This window comes from Dermochelys coriacea, chromosome 7 (genome assembly GCF_009764565.3).
Source record: "Dermochelys coriacea isolate rDerCor1 chromosome 7, rDerCor1.pri.v4, whole genome shotgun sequence".
In the NCBI taxonomy this organism is placed as follows: Eukaryota; Metazoa; Chordata; order Testudines; family Dermochelyidae; genus Dermochelys; species Dermochelys coriacea.
In genome coordinates this window covers 31,202,940-31,218,687 of record NC_050074.1, presented here as the reverse complement: position 1 = coordinate 31,218,687, position 15,748 = coordinate 31,202,940, and the positions used below count along the sequence as shown (strand labels likewise).

At 49.5% G+C, this 15,748-nt stretch overlaps 1 protein-coding gene across 6 annotated transcripts in view; it reads left to right on the top strand.

The window, feature by feature from the left end:
• Positions 1-4,402: 4,402 nt before the first annotated feature.
• The window catches only part of DNAJC4 (DnaJ heat shock protein family (Hsp40) member C4), a 77,117-nt gene continuing 65,771 nt past the window's right edge, over positions 4,403-15,748 (top strand). For all 6 annotated transcript variants that reach the window (XM_038410811.2, XM_038410810.2, XM_043518145.1 and 3 more), the window contains exons 1-2: positions 4,403-4,518; positions 6,744-6,873. The gene's annotated coding sequence lies outside the window, so the exon portion shown is untranslated. The remainder of the gene's footprint in view (positions 4,519-6,743; positions 6,874-15,748) is intronic.

Below are 15,748 nucleotides of genomic sequence, written 5' to 3'. Positions count from 1 at the left end.
GGACAAGATTTTGATCAGCAAATATGGCCAGACATCGATTTCACCTACACACACAAACTTACAAAAATATTTCTATTGATAATAACTGCAATATACAGACAGGCAAAGTAAGAGAAATGTGGCTTGAGAACTTAGGAGAGTTTGATTTAAGTATATTTACTTGGGATATTTGGACATGTGATGTTGACAATTGGTGTTTTAACAGTTATAAAGCTTTAACTTTTTGAAACCCAAAGTCTGTTGCCATTAAATAATTATTGTCTAACTCCCCCACCCATTGTCTGATCTCTACCCATAATTTCCTGCAACTATGAACACTTACATTGATTTTAAAAAAGCTTACAAATAAACAGGGATATTATCTGTCAAACTTATATAGGAATTAGGCAGAAGAAGATGTATATATACGCATGCAAAAATCACACTCTGCCAAGCCTAGCTCTAGGGTACTCTCGGATGGGTTTCTCTCCATCATTCTCTTCTGTTAAAGCTGTTTCACTTTGAATAAATAATTAAATATTTCTTGGAGCAGGGATCCAAACTTGCCGCATCCCAGGGGAATACCCTAACCACTAGGCTATTAAGTATGATGGAGTTTCTGTGCTTTTATACAAGAAAGGAATATCCTGGTTTAGGTGCCGGGCTGCAGGAGAGAATTCATGGCTGAGAATCCCAAGCAGAGGGAGGTGCGTAGAGGGCCAGCTCAATGGGAGTTAGGTGCCTAAGTATCTTTGTGAATCTGGTCCCTAAGCTCCCCCCATTTCCTGTGCACTTCACTCCTGGCTAATTTAGATGGGTCCCTGCTCATCCTGCTGCCTTCTGAGAATTCCTGTCCTCTGTGCTTAACTCTCCCCATATAGTGCATGGATACCCAACTCAAGGCTCAGGGTGCCACTAGGCAGCAAGAGTTAGGCATTGCAACACTCAGCATATGTCCCTTTTTGGGTCTAGCCCTTCAGTCTCTCTGTGCTTCCACTTCCCCATCTGTAAAATGGGATAATAATCTGTCCTTTGGACTGTAAACTCTTTGGGGCAGGAACAGACTCTCGCTGTGTGTCTGTGCAGTGCCCAGCAGAATAAGGCACTAATGTTGGCCTGGTCCATGAAGCACCTGGCACAATCAGGGCCCTGATCTTAGTCAGGTTCTGTGCAGCATCACCACAGCAAGGGCTTGATCTCGGTCAGGGTTTGTGCAGCGCCCGCAAGGCCATGGTCTCAGCTGAGGCCTCTAGCTGCTACAATCACACAAGCAGTAACAAAGATGTTTAGTTTTAAATTGAAGCCAGGAACTTCAAAGAGCAATGGGGCATTTGCAGGGCTCACCACAACCTCCAGAGTTCTCGTAGTGAACAGTTTTACAAGAGGATTGGAAGGGACATAAATACTTGTGTTTCAGGGTTTAAACAGGTCTCTATTAGGGGTTGGATCAAACCTTCATGAGGGCAGATTACTCCATATCTGCCCACTGTGTGATTCTCACACCTTCCTCTGAATCATCTGGTTCTGGCAGGACATTGGACTTAAATGGGCCATGACTCTGATCCAGTCTGGCAATTCCCATTTTTCCAATTGTTATGGGTGAGGTGAAAGATTGTTCAAACCAGTGGGTGTAAACACTGTCCTTCATTTGGGACACATGTAAAAGCAATTAGACTCCTTTTCGGGTGGCTGAAATGGGTCAGGAAGGAATTTTACTCCCAATGCACAATTGGCCTGGTGTGTTCTAGGTTTGTTTGGCTTTTTTTGCATTCCTCTGAAGCATCAGGAGACTGGACACTAGAGAGGGTAGGCCAGGCTCTGAGGTGGTTCAGAATCCAGTTAATCCTCCGTCTAGCTGCTTGCTCAGGATCCAACTGACCATCAGATTTGAAGTCAGGGAGAAATTTCCCTCAAGTCAGATTGGCAGGGACCTTTGTGTTTTTTCACCTTTCTCTGCAGTATGGGTCAGAGAGAGAGAGAGTGTGTGTGTGTGAGATCTGTCTTACCTCATCAATTCCCTGCCATCACAGGGCCCTTGGGCATGGGTGGCTGTTTGGTTTCTCCTGTTCTTTGCCTGCAGCACACAACCATTTAGTTTCCTGAGGAGGACCGAAATGCTTTGGGCAAACTAAAGTCATTGGGCTCAATACAGGGGTAAGTGAGCAAAACAAAGTGGCCTGTACTGTACAGGAGGACTGATGGTCCCTTCTGTCCTCAAAACTGTATGAAACAATAGGGGCCTCCACCCCAACCACAAGTGTATGTCACATTGCCCAAAACAAGGTGCACGTGGGCAGAGGTGTTTGATGGGTATCATTTTAGCAGAGGTGTGCATGAGAGAGAGAGAACCTGAGAAGGATCAGAAAGCCAAGGGCTCAGCCTGGACAAGCAGGGAGAAAAGCCCAGTGACAGTGAGAGCTTTTTGGGCTAAGTGCTACCTGAAAGAGGCTTGGGACTGAGCAAAGAAACTGTCTCCAGTTTGATTCCTCCTGCGTTCAGGGAAGTAGGACTTTGTGCAATCTTTGTAGACAAACAGAGCTGCACCAAAGATACCTGACTCCACTATCAATTTTTCCTCCAAACAAGAGATGGTCAAACAATTGATTTTCCAGTTTGCTGACCATTCTGAAAAATTGAAGACGACTAGGGTTGACCCGAACTGAAAGTTTTTCAAATTTGTCGGTGAATCAAAAGGTTGGGGGAAAAAAATCCTGTTTCAATCAAACCATTTGGTTTCCAAACTTTATGCGTTCTCTGAATGTTGTTCAAATAAAATCAAAGTAAAGTCTGAAAGGACAAGCCATTTTGAACCGGAAAACCTGAAATCTTTCCTTTCAAAAATTACAACATATTTTGGACATTTTAAAAATCAAAACATTTTGGCAAATCTGACACACATTCACAAAATGTTTCGGTCAACCCAAATCTGCATTTTTTGGCGCAGCGTTTTGGCTGAAAAATGTTGCCCAGCTTCAATCCTGACATTACCCTGAATTGTGGCTAACTGTGGCAGTCAGAAGGGAGTAACGCTACACTACACTCGACGCATGGAGGCAGGCCGCTGAATTCCCTGGCATCTGCCCATTGCTACTTCCAGCTGGTTCACCGTCACTGAGGCCAGGGCAGCGCAGGGGAACAAAGAGGTGCTCAGCTGCCCAGTGAACCCTAACAGTGGAGGGAAGCAGCCATGCAGGGAAGGGGGCCGGGTGGGGAAACAGAGGTTGATTTAACAGCTGTGGCCATTAGTGTCTGTTCCGCGCTGGGGATCCTGAATGAAGGTGGCGAGGTGGAAGCGGCCGAGGGGAGAGCCTTGGAGGGCTCCAGCAGGGATCACGGGAACCGTAGAGGTTAGCGCAGGCAGGGAGCTGAAGTCTGTGTTCCAGCCCCCACCCCCTCGCAGCGGGTCCTGAAGATGTTTTGGGGGCTAGAAGAGCCCGATCTCAGGGGTTTGCAGGCTCGTGCTGCCTTACAATGGGCAGCAAGTCAGCGGTGGGCTGGCGATAGAACCCAGGCGTCCCGGCTCCCAGCCCCCACTGCCCTCCCAGCGCAGGGACAGAACCCAGGCGTCCGGGCTCCCAGCCCCCACTGCCCTCCCAGCGCTGGGACAGAACCCAGGCGTCCGGGCTCCCAGCCCCCACTGCCCTCCCAGCGCTGGGACAGAACCCAGGCGTCCGGGCTCCCAGCCCCCACTGCCCTCCCAGCGCTGGGACAGAACCCAGGCGTCCCGGCTCCCAGCCCCCACTGCCCTCCCAGCGCTGGGACAGAACCCAGGCATCCCGGCTCCCAGCCCCCACTGCCCTCCCAGCGCTGGGACAGAACCCAGGCGTCCCGGCTCCCAGCCCCCACTGCCCTCCCAGCGCTGGGACAGAACCCAGGCGTCCCGGCTCCCAGCCCCCACTGCCCTCCCAGCGCTGGGACGGAACCCAGGCGTCCCGGCTCCCAGCCCCCACTGCCCTCCCAGCGCTGGGACGGAACCCAGGCGTCCCGGCTCCCAGCCCCCACTGCCCTCCCAGCGCTGGGACGGAACCCAGGCGTCCCGGCTCCCAGCCCCCACTGCCCTCCCAGCGCTGGGACGGAACCCAGGCGTCCCGGCTCCCAGCCCCCACTGCCCTCCCAGCGCTGGGACAGAACCCAGGCGTCCCGGCTCCCAGCCCCCACTGCCCTCCCAGCGCAGGGACAGAACCCAGGCGTCCCGGCTCCCAGCCCCCACTGCCCTCCCAGCGCTGGGACGGAACCCAGGCGTCCCGGCTCCCAGCCCCCACTGCCCTCCCAGCGCTGGGACGGAACCCAGGCGTCCGGGCTCCCAGCGCGGGGCAGGGGCTAGACCCCCGTCCCGCAGAGGCCCCACTGCCCCGGCCTAGGGCCGGGCGACAGCGCAGAGCTCCGGCCAGCCCGCCTCCGCCATGGCGCCCAATAGCCGTGGCTGGGGGCGGGGCCCGGCCGTCGCCCCGCCCCCCACCTCCCCGGCGGGCGGGGTGGGGCGGGGCAGCTGCAGCTGCGGCAGGAGGAGGCTGGAAAATGGCGGCGGGGCCCCTGAATGTGAGTCTCTATGGCAACCAGTCCCCCCCCCGCCCCGTGCAGGCCCTGCGCCTCCAGGGGGCTCCTTTGTCGCCTCCTCTGAGCGCCCCCTTCCCCATCAGCCTGGCCCTCCTGGTTCGCCCCCTTTTTATCCCTTGCAGCCTCCACTGCTGCCCACCCGCAGCAAGTGACCCCCGCACTAATGCCCCCGCCCTCTCTAGTAACTGCCCCCATAACTGCCCCCCTGCAGTATCTGCCCCCTTCCCCGGCAGCAACTTCTTCCCCCCGTGACAACGGTGCCCCGCACACACCATTGTACCCTCCCCTGTGGCGCCTGCACCCCCCCACCTCTTCCCCCCTGTACCCGCCCCCCACTGTCACCCATTCCCCCTCCCGCATCATGTCCCCCACTTGTGAGTGTACCCCCAGCCGCAGAGCCCTTTCTCTGGCAGGGCGTGGCTCTTCCGGGGTGGCAGAGCTGTTGGCTCAGACGCTGTGATTTACCCCTGATCCCAACTGGCTGGTGAAAGCCAAAGTGATTTAATGGAAAAGGCCCTTTCAACTTTGGGGGCCAAGCTGGACACACCTGGGGGGCTAGGTTTGGGGCCTAATCAGCACCCAGAAGTCCAGGAAGCTGTGGGTGCTCAGCACCTCTGGGCCTCTCGCGTCAGGCACCAAAAATCTCCAGCCACCTTTTGAGATTTGATCTTTAATTCTCATCTATTTATTATTATGTGTATTACAATAGCGCCTAGAGGCCCCAATACATTGTGCTGGGTGCTGGACGGCCGTGCTGGACAGAGATCGGCCCCCTGTTGTACCAGGCACTGTACAGACCTGACTGAGACAGGAGCCCCCACTGTGGTGCTGCACAGACCCTGACCAAGAGCAAGGGCCCTCCATTGTGCTAAGTGTCGCACAGACACACAGGGAAATACAGTCCCTTCCTGCAAAGTGCTTACAGTCTAAACACACAGGAAAGATCATCCCCTCTTTTATAGACAGGGAAACTAAGGTCCAGAGAGACTGAATTACTTTCCCACACACGGAGTCCAATGGCAGAGCCAGGAACTGAGCCCAGATCTCCTGGGTCCCAGTTCAGTGCTTCAATCTTGGGTGACATTGGGCAAGTCACTTCCTCTCTCTGTGCCTCAGTTTCCCCATTTGTAAAAAGGTAATAATGATGCTGACCTTCTTTGTAAAGTGCTTTGAGATCTACTGTTGAAAAATGCTAAATAAGAGCTAGGGATTATTATTTAACCACAAGACCATCCAATGTTTAAATGATTGAAATCTTTCCTTTAACAGTCTTCCCTCTTATAAATTATTTCTATTGTGACCTGAATCAGGATCAGAGCCATGTGAACAGCATTCTTTGTTCATATGGGTGGGAGGCTGATCGGGTGTGTGTGTGTGGATATTTACCCAAAGAATCTAATTCTATTTGATTGTGTTGTGGGGGGGTTTAACGTCACAAAGACATTTATTACTGTATTTGGTAAAACTTAAAAAAAAATTAAACACCACTCTGAATTTGGGCCTTAAACTCAGGGAATATTAAGTTATATCCAGATGTGGAGCAGAGTTTGTCATTTGGTCAAAGTAGCTTTGGTTATGTTGCATGCAGAGAAGTGCTTCTAGGCTGATCAGGGAAATGGAGAGCCAATTTTATGAGAAGAGACTGAAAGAGTTGGGCTTGTTTAACTTGGCCAGATGAAGGCTGAGAGGGGATCTGGTAGCTCTCTATAAATACATCCATTCCGGAAGGGATCCCAGGGGGGGAGGAAGAACTATTGAAGCTAAAGGACAATGTTGGCACCAGAACCAATGGGGATAAACTGGGCAGGAATAAATTTTAGCTGGAAATGAGAAGAGGATTTCTGCCCATCAGAGGAGGGAGTTCTGGAGCAGCGGGGGTCAAACAACCAAACTAGTTCGAGCATGGAATTTGATAAATTTATGCCTGGGATTATATGATGGTGTTGCCTGCAGTAGCTGGGACTAGACTCAGTGACCCCACAGGTCCCTTCCAGGACTATGTCCTGGGTGTAATTGACTGATGCTGATTTTGTTGGTCCAGACTGAAGGGCTAAGAATCAGATTTTAAAAGAGATTTAGATGCCTAAAGATGCAGATAGGTCCCCTGGTAGGATAGTGAAATCTGTCTAGGTGGTAAAATTGGGAGCTAGGTTAGACACTTCTAACATGTGAGCTAACACTTTCTAATGCCATCCCTTTTATTCTAGTCCAGACAAGGCCTTGGTGTGAGGGATTCCAGGTGGGCAGTGTGATCTAGTGGCCTGAGCCCTGGACTGGGGACTCGGGATACCAACGTTCTATTTCCAGCTCTGCTACTGGCCTGCAGAGTCACCTTAGGTAAGTCTCTTTACTTCTCTATGCCTCAGTTTCCCCATCTGTAAAATGGTGAGAATGATACTGACCTTTTGTAAAGCACTTTGAGCTCTACAGAAGAAAGTTGGTATAGAATAGCTAGGGTTTATTAGCAGTATCAGCTATTCTGTATAAAGCAGTGGTTCTCAAACTTTTTTTTTCACGGACCCCTTGAAAATTGCTGAGGGTCTCGGTGGACCATTTAATGATCTTTCTAAATGTTGTTTGTACCGTTAGCTAACTATTATAAAGTGCTTTGGATAAAAGCGCTCTATAAAAAAACCCTTAATAATAATTATTGTTTTTTCTTCTACAAATAAAAGCACACAACTCATATTTTAATATCAGTAGTCTTACCTTTCTAATGTGATGGATGTGCCCTCTCTCCCCTGCCGCAGCAGCCCCCAAGCTGGGGCTGGGAAGGAACAGGATCTCTACCTGGCAGCCACAGCCCTGGAGCTGGGGAAAGTTGCCTCTTGCTCTGGCCACCGCAGCCCTGCACATCCCAAATTCCCCTCACCCTCCTCGTGAAGAAGTAGTTTATACTGAAAAAAAAGTATTTTTGCCAATATAGTTTATACCAGTTCCCCAAGTGAAATAATCTATTATAGTAAACACTGCATCTTCTCCAGGGTTTTCGCTGGCACAACTGCGTCAGCAAAAACTCACACCCCTAGGCATAGCTACGCCAGCAAAACTTCTAAGCATAGACCAGGTCTAGATGACCTAAAGTTTCTCATGCCTTTAAAAGCTATGGATCTATGTTGTAGTTATATCCCAGCAGGCCTCATGCAGTTTGGCTGTACCACTGGGTGTTATGTTTGCCACTCACCCTGCTGAGGGTGCTCGAAAGCAATGGGATTCAGCTGCTGGGAAACTCATATCTGTGGGCCACGTAATGTTCTCTGTAGCCTGGGTTCAGTAGTTCAGTGTTCCTGATCTCTGGAGCTTGCAGTAATAAATGTGAGATTTCTGAGGCTGGGTAAGGTGGCGGGGGCTGGAGGGAAGGCCCCCTCTCTCATGAGCAGGAGGATTGGCAGTTGCTATGGCACTGGAATAATGGCTTTTTGCAGAGTGCCAGTGCAGCCAGTAGGCGACCCTAGGTGTAGGATTTAGCAAAGAGATCTCCATGTTGGCAAACAGCCTGTCTAAAGTGGGCATGTTTGGATTGATGTAGCTAAGTGGATGTAAACCCCTAATGCACTACTGCAAAATTGAGTTTACACTGGTCCCACTTACTCAGCTTCCAACCCTGATGTTCCACTGGTGCAGTGGGCATCATGAGGCATAAAATCCCCATGACAGAGAGAGTGTGCACAGAGGAGGCCCTTATGCAAGTAACTGCGGGCATGCTCCAACAGAACAAGCAATCTACCAGGTGTATCACTGAGCTGTGTTGGTATTTCCATCCAAGGGCCGCCCTAGCTCTTCCATTGCATGCCCCTGTGTTTGGTAGTAAGGGTGCTCAGAATGAATCCCTGCTGGGTGCAGGCCAGCTGTGTAAATGTTCTGCCCCTCCTTTATGAAATAGGCCACGGAAGGTCTAGTCTGGGATATAGCTACAGGGAAGGGCGGGCCCTGTGGCTGGGCTCTGGGAAGGAGGGGGTGCAGGTATCTGGGTTGGGGGGGCACTGCTGCTGGAGTCTGGAGGGGAGAGGGTTCAGGTGTATTGGTTGTGGGGGGCCTGTGGCTGGGCTCTGGGGGGAGGGGCAGAGAAACAAGAACTGGGTTGTAGTAGGGGTTTCTTTAACTCTCTACTCCTGGGGGAATTTTTGTGTGTGTTTATAATGTTACAGACATATTTGCTGACAGGTATTTTGAAATAAATTTCCAAATAATTGAAACTGGCATGATTATGTAGTTTCAGAGTAGCAGCCGTGTTAGTCTGTATTCGCAAAAAGAAAAGGAGTACTTGTGGCACCTTAGAGACTAACAAATTTATTAGAGCATAAGCTTTCGTGAGCTACAGCTCACTTCTGAGCTGTAGCTCACGAAAGCTTATGCTCTAATAAATTTGTTAGTCTCTAAGGTGCCACAAGTACTCCTTTTCTTTTTATGATTATGTAGTGTTATTTTGACAAATAAAATTTGCAGAATTTTAAAATATTGTGTACTGAATTTTTATTTTTTTGGTGCAGAATTCCCCCAGGAGTAACAGTTAGTGGATGAGAACCAGGAGTCCTGATGCAGTCCCCCTCCTATGTTAACCTCTAGAGCACATTCCCCACTCAGCTGGGAATAGAAGCCAAGAGTCCTAACTTCTAGACCCCCTTACCACTAGACCTCACTCCCCTCCCAGATCTGGGAAGAGAGCCCAGGTGTTCTTTCCAAATCTCCTATGCTAACCACTAGAACCCACTTTGTTCCCAGAACTGGGACAGAACCCAGGAGTCCTGGCTCACAGCCACCCTGGTTTAACCACCAAACCACCTACATTTCCATCATGTGGTAAATGCAAAATTATGGTCCCTCGATACTATATGCTACCCAATTCTGTGCCCTGATCTCCAGTCCCTGGAGCTATTTCAGTGCTGCTTGCTTTTAGCAGCTTTCCATTCAAGTTGCTTTTTGGTGTGAAATTTTTGCTGCCTCAGCCCCTTCTGTTCTAAATTCCTGCTTTCCGCTCAGCTGTGGCCATTCTCTCTGGGATGCAACTAGTGAGGTCCGGGCAAGGAATGGTTTGATAGTCAGAGCACTCTGTATACTACAAGATTACTGAGAAAACAAATGGACTTGTGTTTCCCCACTGCTTTGTCTGCTGGTTAAAAAATAGTTTGAACAGTGAATTCATAGCTGGATTGGGTCTTGTGAGGGTGTTTTGGCTGAAAGGGGCCAGGGTTTCAAAATCAGCTCTGTACTCACAAACGAGCATTGTAATATTATCTCTTATTGCTACTACAGTAGTGCATAGAGTTCCCAGCTGAGATCACATCCCCGTTGGGTAGGGTTGCGTAAGGGCTTGTCTGTATGCAAAAGCTGCACCCGTGTAGCTAAAGCAATACAGGCCCCCTAGAGTGGCTGGAGCTATATTTTTGCTGATTTCCTTAAGCGAAGGGGAATAAGCTATACTGGTATAAGGCACTTTTATCCCTGTGTAACTGCGTCCACCCTAGGGGTTGAACCGGTATCACTATATCAGTAAAGAAATCACTGCCTTAACAACAGTGATATTGGTACAAAATCAATGTGTAGATCAGGAGTCCCTGACTTTGCTCTGGGCCCCATTGTGCTAGGTACAGTACACACACATATCAAGAGCTTATCTAAATGAGAAAATTGCTCTGATTATATTTAAGGTATGATGTTAAACCGTAGCAAATATCCACATTGGCCCTTTTATTTTTGGTTTAAAAGAGGTATATTTTGGTTTAGTGTAGGGATGCAATTTTCAAAAATGCCTAAGTCCATTTTCAAAAGCGACTTAGGAGCCAAAGCCACATTGAAAGTCACTGGGGACTTGTTTACTTGGGGAAATTGACTGTCGTAGCTGTACAGAGCACTAGACAGAATTCCCTGTGAGGATAGTTTATTCTGGAATAAAATCCCTTTTATTTTAGAACAGAGTGTCCACTTGGGGGAGTTATACTGGCATAACTACTATAGTGAAATAATTATTCCTCTGTAACTATGCTGGGAAATTTCTCTGTGTAGCTGAGCCCTTAGTACCTTCATAGGGAGAAAATCCCAGGTACAAAAGGGCTCTTTAACCTAGCAGAGACTTTACTGGGCTCAGTACAGGGGTAACTGGATGAAATTCTCTGGTGATCAGACTGGATGATCTAATGGTCCTTCCGGACTTAAAAAGTATTAATCTTTTATTCTCCCCTCCCCTCTGATTTGTTGGGAATTCTGGTCCAAAACTGGGGATCCAGCTGTACAGGCAGCTGGATAGGGATGTAAAGAAGCACTTTACCCCAGCCTTGCAAGAAAGGGGTTAGCCTGTGTTCCTATCCCCTGCAAGCATGACTTCCACCCTCCTGGGTTACACACACACTGAATTTAGAGCCTCCAGAGTTCAAATTATGAGCTCCTACAACTTGAGCCGAAGAACCAAGGCTCTGTAGCTGGCATTGTAACAGACTCATGCCCACCCACTGACCAGTGGGTTATACAAGTGTCTGTGTCCCTGCCATGGGCAGAGAGCAGTGGTCTTTTTGTTAGAGTTCCACCTGCTTTGCAGGGGCTTTAATGAATGGGATGGATTACCCACTAGTTTGTCTAAGTGCCAGCTGTGTCCTCTGCAAAAATGATGCAGTGTTCTGTCTGATAGCAAGGCCTCAATCTAAGCATGAGAGAGGTTTGTGCCACTCCTTCGGCTACCATACCATGTGGTGCGCTGCCAAGGCAGGGGGCTGCAACTGTGTGCTTTTTATCTTGCACAGGAATGATGCCGCTGCTCTTAAGCAGCATCTTGAGCTAGGACTCCTGAATTCTATTTCTGACCCTGAGAGGAAGTATTGCCTAGTGATTAAAGCAAGGGCCTGGGAGCCAGTTCTGTTCCTGGCTCTGATAGAAAGCAATCTCTTGAGGTTATGGAGGGGGTTTGTGGGAGCCAGGACTTGGGGGTTCCCTTTCTTGGCTCTGGGGGTGGAGTATTGTGTAGAGAAGGGGTTCTGGGAGCCAGGACTCCTGTGTTCTCTTTTTTGGCTGCTGTGGTTAGAACAGTTCTTTTCCCAGCTCTCTCCTTGACTTGCAGTTTGACGTTGTTTGAGACACTTATTGTTGTCCAAATCTCTGATTCATGTCCCACATTGATGGAAAATGGCTAATACATGTCTGTCCTTGGGAAGCAGTGTTGCCAAGTGGCTAAAGTTCTGGATTGGGTCTTGAAAGACTGGTTCTGTTCCTGCTCTGCCACTGCCCTGCTGGGTGTCCTTGGGCAAGTCACGGCCCCACTCTGTGCCTCAGTTTCCCCACCTGTAAAATTGGGATAATGATACTGCTCTCCTCAGTAAAGGTCTTTGAGATCTGCTAATAAAAAGCATTACTAGAGAAGGGCTAAGGACTATTCGAGATGGGTTGAATCCAGGTCCAAACTCCTCCTAAATTAGATCCAGTGGCACTTTGCCTTTACAATGGCATCTTAAAAATGCGACCGCTACAACATATGAAAGTTCCTGGTGCTGTGACACTGCTCTGTCCAAAGAGCTGGGGAATTAACCTTGTGAATTTAGTGTCAAACCACATCTGTTGTCACCAGTCTTTGTTACCTTTGGCAACAGTGCTATCATGATAGGAATAGCCACAGTGGATCAGACCGGGGTACATCTGGCCCAGTATCCTGTCCTCTGCAGTAGCCAGTACTGTACGCTTCAGAGGAAGATGCAAGAAGTTGGGAATAATTCCCCTACCCAACAGAAAATTCCCTCCTAACCCTTGTCAGCTAGAAGTCAGTTTATGCCTGAAATGAGAGAGTGGGAAGGATGGTTTTTTGGGGTGAGATTCAGAAGCTCTGCCGCTGACTCCTCATTTGAACTTGGGCAAATCATAGCCCTGCTCTGTACCTCAGTTTCCCCATCTGTAAAATGGGATAATGACCCTGATTTCCTTTTTAAAGCACTTAGATAATGCTCCAAAGATGTTTGTGTTGTATGCATTTCTAAAGGAAGGATGGCTTTTTAAAGTGAAATGGCACTTAGGACACTGGGGTTCTCACTTAACTCTGCCCCTGTGAAGAGCAGTGCTTTTGTAGCTAAGGCACTGGACTGATATTCACGAGATCTGGGTTGATTCCCGGTTTTACCACAGACTCCCCATGACCTAGAGCAAGTCACTCCCTCTCTCTCTTGCCTCAGTTCCCCCATGTGTAAGATAGGGAGGATGGTACTTTCCTATCTCACAGGCCAGGGGGAGTTGTGAGTGACTATGAGATGCCCAGCTATGATGCCGATGTGATTACGTAGACAGAATGTGAAGGGAATGCCAGCTAATTGTAATTGTCCTTGTTATTTATTATGCGAATTGCGGTTGTGCCATGGGCCCAGCACTCATTGCACTAGGCACTGTACAGACACAGATCAAAAAGCCTGATCCCTCCTTTCTTTCCAGTAAGTCCAGTAGCAGTCATCAGGCTCTTTACATGAGTGGACTGTGACGTCTTAAAGTCACAAGTACCTGCCCTTTGGAAACTCCATGCCTGGCATCTTCCCTCTGTTTGTTTTTGACACGGCTAATGGTGCAGAATGATTTAGTGGTCTCTGTGCTGTAACCAGCCAGATGGTGTTTTTGCTAACTGCACAAATAAACACGTCAGGCTGTCGAGTAGGCGAAAAGGGTAGTGACTCTCCCTCACCTCCCCGACATTTACCCAAGGGCTGGATTGCAGGCTCAGCGCTTCAGCAAACACGTCTGGAAACAAATGCCAAGTGCAGGTGTTCTGCCAGCCATGCAGCAAGAGACAGTTGAGTGGTGCCCGCTGGAGGGGACAAGAGATGGGTATTACATGAAAGGCACTTGCTGTTTTCCAGGGGGATTCACATATACACCGGGCAGTTATTTACAGCAGGGCAAAGCAGGGTGTAAATCGCTACCCGCTTGGACTGGGAGCTTTTCTTGCTCTGATTTCATCGGGTACATCTACACAGCAATTAAACACCAGCAACTGGCGTGGGTCAGCTGACTTGGGCTTGCAAAGCTCAGGCTGCGGGGCTGTAAAATTGCTGTGTTGATGTTTGGATTCATGCTTGAGCCTGAGAGCGGGAGGGTCCCAGAGCCCAGGCTCCAGCCAAACCTGAATGCCTACACGGCAGTTTTTAGCCCGCAAGCCCAAGTCAGCTGACCTGGGCCAGCCATGCCCAGTGCCCTGGGTCTTTTATTCCAGTGTAGATGTACCCATAGATTCCAAGGTCTGAATGGCCCACTTTGATCATCTGGTCTGACCTCCTGTATAACTCAGCCCATAGGATTAATTCCTGATTGAATGGGAACAGATCTAGAGCACAGTGTAAGGGAATGTGCAAAGTGCAGGGTATTGTTTCTGTTCTCAAGAGCTGCCACTGCAAAGAAGCAAAGTCAGACAAATGGTGGGAGAAAGGGAGACAGCCTGCAGAGCAATTAGAGGTATCACCATGGCATGCAGTCTACTAGTTATTATGAGTATTCAAGTAGCATCTAAGAGTCCCACCTGAGATCAGGGCCTCTGTTGTGTCAGGCACTGTATGGAACCCCCCGACTGATGTTAAGAACCCCCCATCATGCTGGTCGCTACACTGATAGCTCCAGCCAAGATTGGGGACCTTGTTATACTTGGCACTGCACAGACCCCCTAGAATTATCTGGGTCATCCTGTTTACTCTTTTTAAAAATTGGTCCAACATGAGGTTTCTTCCGGTTTTCTGGAACTTCCCCAGTGCTCCTAGACTTATTGAAAATCAACATTAATGATGCGGAAGGCTCCTCAGCCAGCTCTTTTAAAACCTTTGGATGCAATTTATCTGGTTCTACTGATTTAAAAATGTCTAACTTTAGTAGCTTCTGTTTAACATCCTCCAGAGATACTAGTGGAACGTAAAGAGTGTTATCATCACCATGTGATACGAGTATATAATCTGTTTTTCCCTGCAGTACAGAACAGAAATATTTATTCAGAACCCCCGACCCATCCAACCCCCCCTGCTCCTTGTCCCCTGACCACCCGTCCCCGGGACCCCACGCCCTATCCAACCCCCCCTGCTCCCTCTTCCCAACTGCCCTGACCCCTATCCACACCCCTGCCCCCTCACAGGCCCCCCGGGACTCCCACGCCTATCCAACCCCCACTGCTCCCTGTCCCCTGACTGCCCCCTGGGACCCCCATCCCTAACTGCCCCCCCAGGACCCAACCCCCTATCCAACCCCCCCTGCTCCCTGTCCCCCCCGGGACCCCACCTCCTATCCAACCCCCCTATTCCCTGGCTCCTGACCCTCCCCCCCAAACCTCCACCCCATCAAACTGCCCCCTGTCCCCTAACTGCCCCCCGGGGCCTCCTGCCCCTTGTCAACCCTCACCCCCGTCCCCTTACCCTTACCATGCCACTCAGAGCGGCAGGACAGGTTTATTTGAAAGCCTGGGAGGTGGGCAGGTGCAAGCTGCGCTACCCGTGTGAAGGCATTGCTGTGGGGGAAGGGGGACAGCGGGGAAGGGGCTGGGAGCTAGCCTCCCCTGCGGAGAACTCAGGGGCTGGGCAGGATGGTCCCGGGGGCCGTACTTTGCCCACCCCTGGTATAGAGGCAATTCAAAAATTTCTTCTCCATGTCCTTTGGTTCCTTTATTTATTTTGTTTCCAACATCTTGATTTTGTGCTGGGTGCTTATATCTTCCCTCTTTTTACCCTCCCCTTTTGTTATTAGTTTAATCCTGTGCTGACTGCTCAAGCCAGCCTGTCCTCAAAGAGATTGGTCCTCCTCTTACTGAGGTGGAGGCCATCCAAACTATACAGCTTCTTTCCCATAAAAGTTTGACCAATGTTCCACAAAACCAAAACCCTCCACCACTTACCTAGCCAGCGGTTCACTTCCTGAATCTTCTGCCTTCCTTCGCTCATGGGAAGGAAGGATCTCAGAGAAGATAGCTTAGATTTTCTTTTTCTTCATTACACTTCTGAGTTCACTGAAGTCATCTGCTATATGCGAGATACAGTGTAATTAGTGCCTATATGAACCATCACCAGGGGAACTTTGCCTGTCAACTTCAGAAGCCTATCCAATCTTAGAGTGACATGCAGCACATTGTCCTATTGTCTTCCAGTCCCTTGCAGAATGTTCAGTTCTTCTGAAAGAAGATGGAGTTGGGGGAGCCTTATGCTAGGCACTGCACAGACTGCTCCCCAGGTGGAGATCGGGGCCTCCCATTATGCTGAGTGCTGCAAAGATACAGAGAATA